General features: G+C 43.2%; 1 long non-coding RNA gene across 5 annotated transcripts in view; it reads right to left on the reverse strand.

The window, feature by feature from the left end:
- LOC129650191 (uncharacterized) overlaps window positions 1–6,503 on the reverse strand; it is a 191,418-nt gene extending 184,915 nt beyond the window's left edge. For 2 of the 5 annotated variants that reach the window (XR_008713670.1, XR_008713669.1), the window contains exon 1: window positions 6,364–6,503. This is a non-coding gene — a long non-coding RNA (uncharacterized LOC129650191). The remainder of the gene's footprint in view (window positions 1–6,363) is intronic. The other 3 variants (XR_008713671.1, XR_008713672.1, XR_008713674.1) reach the window with 3 other exon arrangements.
- Between the last annotated feature and the right edge of the window lie 635 nt (window positions 6,504–7,138).

The raw sequence follows: 7,138 nt of genomic DNA on the forward strand, positions 1-7,138 counted from the left end.
TCTTGCCCCCAATCCCTCCCAGCATCAGAGTCTTTTCCAATGAGTCAACTCTTCGCATGAGGTAGCCAAAGTACTGGAGTTTCAGCTTTAGCATCATTCCTTGCAAAGAAATCCCAGGGCTGATCTCCTTCAGAATGGACTGGTTGGATCTCCTTGCAGTCCAGGGGACTCTCAAGAGTCTTCTCCAACACCACAGTTCAAAACCATCAATTCTTCAGTGCTCAGCTTTCTTCACAGTCCAACTCTCACATCCATACATGACCACAGGAAAAACCATAGCCTTGACTAGATGAACCTTTGTTGGCAAAGTAATGTCTCTGCTTTTCAATATGCTATCTAGGTTGGTCATAACTTTTCTTCCAAGGAGTAAGCGTCTTGTAATTTCATGGCTGCAGTCACCATCTGCAGTGATTTTGGAGCCCAGAAAAATAAAGTCTGACACTGTTTCCACTGTTTCCCCATCTATTTCCCATGAAGTGGTGGGACCAGATGCCATGATCTTCGTTTTCTGAATGTTGAGCTTTAAGCCAACTTTTTCACTCTCCTCTTTCACCTTCATCAAGAGGCTTTTTAGTTCCTCTTCACTTTCTGCCATAAGGGTGGTGTCATCTGCATATCTGAGGTTATTGGTATTTCTCCTGGCAATCTTGATTCCAGCTTGTGCTTCTTCCAGCCCAGCATTTCTCATGATGTACTTTGCATATAAGTTAAATAAACAGGGTGACAATATACAGCCTTGACGTACTCCTTTCCCCATTTGGAACAAGTCTGTTGTTCCATGTCCAGTTCTAACTGTTGCTTCCTGACCTGCATACAAATTTCTCAAGAAATACCAGGTGATCTGGTATTCCTATCTCTGTCAGAATTTTCCACAGTTTATTGTGATCCACACAGTCAAAGGCTTTGGCATAGTCAATAAAGCAGAAATAGATGTTTTTCTGGAACTCTCTTGCTTTTTTGATGATCTGGCAGATGTTGGCAATTTGGTCTCTGGTTCCTCTGCCTCTTCTAAAACAGTTTGAACATCTGGAAGTTCACGGTTCACATATTGCTGAAGCCTGCCTTGGAGAATTTTGAGCATTACTTTACTAGCGTGTGAGATGAGTGCAATTGTGCAGTAGTTTGAGCATTCTTTGGCATTGCCTTTCTTTGGGATTGGAATGAAACTGACCTTTTCCAGTCCTGTGGCCACTGCTGAGTTTTCCAAATTTGCTGGCATATTGAGTGCAGCACTTTCACAGCATCATCTTTCAGGATTTGAAATAGCTCAACTGGAATTCCATCACCTCCACTACCTTTGTTCATAGTGATGCTTTCTAAGGCCCACTTGACTTCACATTCCAGGATGTCTGGCTCTAGGTGAATGATCACACCATCATGATTATCTGAGTCGTGAAGATCTTTTTTGTACAGTTCTTCTGTGTATTGCTGCCAACTCTTCTTACTATCTTCTGCTTCTGTTAGGTCCATACCATTTATGTCCTTTATCAAGCCCATCTTTGCATGAAATGTCCCCTTGGTATCTCTAATTTTCTCGAAGAGATCTCTAGTCTTTCCCATTCTGTTGTTTTCCTCTATTTCTTTGCATTGATCACTGAGGAAGGCTTTCTTATCTCTTCTTGCTATTCTTTGGAACTCTGCCTTCAGATGTTTATATCTTTCCTTTTCTCTTTTTCTTTTCACTTCTCTTCTTTTCACAGCTATTTGTAAGGCCTCCCCAGACAGCCATTTTGCTTTTTTGCATTTCTTTTCCATGGGGATGGTCTTGATCCCTGTCTCCTGTACAATGTCATGAACCTCATTCCATAGTTCATCAGGCACTCAGTCTATCATATCTAGTCCCTTAAATCTATTTCTAACTTCCACTGTATAATCATAAGGGGTTTGATTTAGGTTATACCTGAATGGTCTAGTGGTTTTTCCTACTTTCTTCAATTTCAGTCTGAATTTGGCAATAAGGAGTTCATGATCTGAGCTACAGTCAGCTCCCAGTCTTGTTTTTGCTGATTGTATACAGCTTCTCCATCTTTGGCTGCAAAGAATATAATCAATCTGATTTCAGTGTTGACCATCTGGTGATGTCCATGTGTAGAGTCTTCTCTTGTGTTGTTGGAAGAGGGTGTTTGCTATGACCAGTGCATTTTCTTGGCAAAACTCTATTAGTCTTTGCCCTGCTTCTTTCTGTATTCCAAGGCCAAATTTGCCTGTTACTCCAGGTGTTTCTTGACTTCCTACTTTTGCATTCCAGTCCCCTATAAGGACAGCTTCCCTGGTGGCTCAGACGGTAATGCGTCTGCCTGCAATGCGGGAGACCCAGGTTCAATCCCTGGGTTGGGAAGATCTCCTGGAGAAGGAAATGGCAGCCCACTCCAGTATTCTTGCCTGGAGAATCCCATGGACGGAGGAGCCTGGTAGGCTACAGTCCACGGGGTCGCAAAGAGTCGGACACAACTGAGTGAGTCCTTTGCTTTTGCCCCTATAATGAAAAGGACATCTTTTTTGGGTGTTAGTTCTAAAAGGTCTTGTAGGTCTTCATAGAACCGTTCAACTTCAGTTTCTTCAGTGTTACTGGTTGGGGCATAGACTTGGATTACTGTGATATTGAATGGTTTGCCTTGGAAATGAACAGAGATCATTCTGTCGTTTTTGAGATTGCATCCAAGTACTGCATTTCGAACTCTTTTGTTGACCATGATGGCTACTCCATTTCTTCTGAGGGATTCCTGCCCACAGTAGTAGATATAATGGTCATCTGAGTTAAATTCACACATTCCAGTCCATTTTAGTTCATTGATTCCTAGAATGTCGACGTTCACTCTTCCCATCTCTTGTTTGACCACTTCCAATTTGCCTTGATTCATGGACTTGACATAGAGGTTCCTATGCAATATTGCTCTTTACAGCATCAGACCTTGCTTCTATCACCAGTCACGTCCACAGCTGGGTATTGTTTTTGCTTTGGCTCCATCCCTTCATTCTTTCTGGAGTTATTTCTCCACTTATCTCCAGTAGCATATTGGGCATCTACTGAACTGGGGAGTTCCTCTTTCAGTATCCTATCACTTTGCCTTTTCATACTGTTCATGGGGTTCTCAAGGCAAGAATCCTGAAGTGGTTTGCCATTTCCTTCTCCAGTGGACCACATTCCGTCCGACCTCTCCACCGTGACCTGCCTGTCTTGGGTCGCCCCACAGGCATGGCTTAGTTTCATTGAGTTAGACAAGGCTGTGGTCCTAGTGTGATTAGATTGACTAGTTTTCTGTGAGTATGGTTTCAGTGTGTCTGCCCTCTGATGCCCTCTTGCAACACCTACCATCTTACTTGGGTTTCTCTTACCTTGGACGTGGGGTATCTCTTCATGGCTGCTCCAGCAAAGCCCAGCTACTGCTCCTTACCTTGGACAAGGGGTATCTCCTCACTCCTGCCCCTTCTGACCTTGAACGTGGAATAGCTCCTCTAGGCCCTCCTGCGCCCACGCAGCCACCGCTCCTTGGACGTGGGGTAGGTCCTCCTGGCTACCGCCCCTGGCCTCGGACTTGGGGTAGCTCCTCTCGGCTGTTCCTGCGCCGTCACAGCCTGGCACTCTCGGCTGCTGCCCCTGACCTCAGACGTGGGGTAACTCCTCTTGGCAGCCTCCCCTCGGGCATGGGGTCCTCCCTGCTTCTGCCCCTGACTTCAGATGTAGGGTAGCTCCTCTTGGCCACGCTAAGTGAGCCAGTCACAGCCACCCACGCTAAATGTGCTGGTCAATTGAGGCCAAAACACCTGTGAACATCTTCAAGAAGGTTGGAAGTCATGCTTGTAACTGTTCACCTAAATGCAAGCCTTAAAATGTCTTATAGGATTTTATAGACCAAACTGTGGCCCCTAAAATTCGTATGTTGAAGCCCTGATCCCCAATGTGACTGTATTTAGAGATAGGACCTTTAAAGAGGTAATTAAGATTAAATGAGGTCATAAGTATGGGGCCCTAATCCAAGAGAATTGGTGTCCACATATGAAGAGGAAGAGACACCAGAGATGAGCATGAACCAAGAAAAGGTCAATTAAGCACAGAGCAAGACGGGAGCCATCTGCAAGCTAAGGAGAGAGGCCTCAGGAGAAACCAAACCTACCAACACCTTGATCTCAGAATTCTAGCCTCCAGAAGTGTGAGAAAATTAATTTCTGTTGTTTAAACCTCCCAGTCTGTGGTATTTTCTTATTGCATCTCCTAGCAAACTAGTATGTAGGATATCTGAACAGAAGAAATACAAGTTAATTTAGCCTGTTTTCCAGTTTGAAGAAAGAAACTCAGTTTCCTTTTTCTCCAAAAGAAGTGTGATTTGATGATAAGGTGATACAGTGAGGAGGTGGTAGAGGAATTTTTGAATGTTTTCTACCTGCCAGGAACTACTCTAAATGCCATGTAAACATTGAATCATTTGACCCTCCTGAGACTAAAGGTAGATGTTATTACCCTCGAGGTTTAGCTGAGGAGAGGGAGGGTCAGGTGACAAACACCAGTGTGAGATGTAAGAATAGGAAACCACTGTGTGTGAGATTCAGACAGGAGGTACAAGACGAAAAGTCAAAAAGAGAACTAGAATTCACATGCGAGGCCTTGCCTCTTCTTGACATTTGGCTCTTCTTGTAGGGGGCTCTGTCACTCTGGTGGTGTAACCACTTTTCATTATTTGTATTTTATGTGTATAACCCCAATGCAATGGGATTAAATATGTGCTCCCTGGGAAGCACTATAAATCCCCCCAAAAGGGATTTCCTGAACACGTCAATGTCAGCCATCTTTCACCCTTAGAAACTTTAATTACACCATTCTGTCTGACTTTCTATGACCCCTTATTCCTAGATCTTGTTTATTCTTTGTATGTTCATTTAAATTTGAAGATTAATTCTTCCAGTGGTTATCACACCAAAAGACATGTAAAAATCATAGGAAGTCAACATTTCAAGTGTTCATTTTAGATGTTATCAATTTTTTTTTCACACCATGCTATTTGCAAAATAAATATCACATAACTCTGTTACATTATGTTTCTAATCCATTATCAGGAAGTTCCAATGAACTAGTGCTTGAGCAACAGAAAGCTTATCTTTTTACCACACATAAACCCAAAGTTTAGTTCCTCAATTTTTACAATGCAGTATTCTAAATGAGATACCTTTGAGGATCAAACTTTAAAGTTAAATTCACAGCCTCTTGCTCTCCAAAAACAAATGCAACACACATATGCCATGCAAGGATTAGAAATTTATGCTGTCACAGGCACTTAACTGTAGAGTTTAAGTCCAAGTTATGCAGGGGAAATGAATTTTCATTTCAGGTTTACCATGTAAGTTTTCCTTTGCTTCCAATGAACATCATATTCTTTTAAACTTACAAGTGTTGCTTCTGGAAATCCACCCCCCACTACCCCCACAAATGAGAGAGAGTGAGGCTGAAAACAACAATTTCAATACTGGATAAATGTGAACACACAGAGAACAAATGAAACAACAACAATAAAACACAGATGAGCCAGAAGAATTGTATATATTGAGGGGATGTGTCCAGATATGCTCATCACTAGGGAGAGACTCAGAGGCCCCAGAAGAGCACCCCAATTCAAAAATGGGACTTAAGTTTTAAAGGCTCAGAAATTGGATTTTGTGAATATCCTAGTCAGAAATTAGTTTCTCAAAAACAAAAGAACATAATTCAAATTCATAAGAGACTAATGTAACAGCCGGATTGTTGCTCAGTATATTCTTCCCTGTGGAGAAATCTACACGTGAAGCCAAGCTCTGATGAAGAGACTGAACAATTTACATGTGCTCTGGCATCAGAATATGGCTTCCGCATCTAGGAGGCCCTGAGGCCATTCTCTTAGGTAGGGTTGGATTCACATGGACAAAGTTTTCTCCAATTTTGTACAGTTTTCTCATCAGCAGCTTGAGGAACATTAATGTAGACAAATGGCTTTTTCTATCTCTGTGCTGGTTAGAGCTCAGAGGTGCTGCCACACTTCTAACTCCCAGCATTCAGAGAGCATGATGTCATGTAATGGTACCCCCTTGAATAGAGGAGTTTTCATTTAGACTTTAATAAGTTACTGCCTATTTAAAATCTGGTTTACCATAATGTGATTTTTTTTTTTTTTTTTTAAGATCACTTAAGGCAGTGGCTCAGCAGTCCCTCAGATCTGTCTTTTGCTTCAACAGTGTTTGGAGGAATCAACCCATGGACCCCCTTTCTTCCAGCCTCTGACCACCCTCCAACCTTTTCTCCAGGCACAACCTTTATAATCAACCACTCAGCTCTCCTTGGCCTCCAGGACTAGCCAACACCATTTTTTGAATTTAACTAAATTTAATTTAACTTACTGTCAACCACGAGCTCCAGTATTTGTCATAATTATTCCACTGTGGTGGAGGCTGCCATCCATTGCTGGTTCAACATGCATCTGCGGGCACTTCCCTCTCTCTGGGCTTCTCTATCAGCAGCAACAATGTGGCTCTGGATGGTGTGGGCTAGTATTTTCTGCTGAAGAGAAGCTCAAAGGCACTACGAGTCTCTGGAAAATGCAAAATCAATGTTGCAGCTGTGCCCTCTTCTAGGACATGCAGAAGCTTCTCAAGATGAGTGGGGTAAGACCCAGGATGCTATGAAGCCGCCATTCTCATGGAGAAGAATCTGAGCTAGGCCCTTCTGGATCTTCCTGCCCTGGTTCTGCCACGCAGACTCCCACTTCCATGAGTTTCTGGAGAGCCATGTCCTGGAGGAGCAGCTGAAACTCATCAAGATGATGAGTTTCAGGCGACCACCTGACCCACCTCCGCAGGCTGATGGCCCCCAGGGCTGGGCTGGGCAAGTCTCTCTCCGAAAGGCTCACCCTCAAGACTGACCAGGAGCCTCCAAAGACCAGAGGCCTCTGAGGAGCCCCTCTGGCATCAGCGCTTCTGCTTGAAGCCCCTCTCTGCAGCCACGAAGCAGCTTTTACTACCCTGGAGCTCTCTTCCATGACTTAGATATATGGAAACAATAAAGCTTTTTGCAGCAAAAAAAAAATATATATATATATATATATAATTTTAGTTCTATCTCTTCAAGAGGACCTGTGTGTGTATGTTGCTTCAGTTGTGTCTGACTCTTTGAGAC

The sequence above is a fragment of the Bubalus kerabau genome, chromosome 4 (assembly GCF_029407905.1).
Source record: "Bubalus kerabau isolate K-KA32 ecotype Philippines breed swamp buffalo chromosome 4, PCC_UOA_SB_1v2, whole genome shotgun sequence".
In the NCBI taxonomy this organism is placed as follows: Eukaryota; Metazoa; Chordata; class Mammalia; order Artiodactyla; family Bovidae; genus Bubalus; species Bubalus kerabau.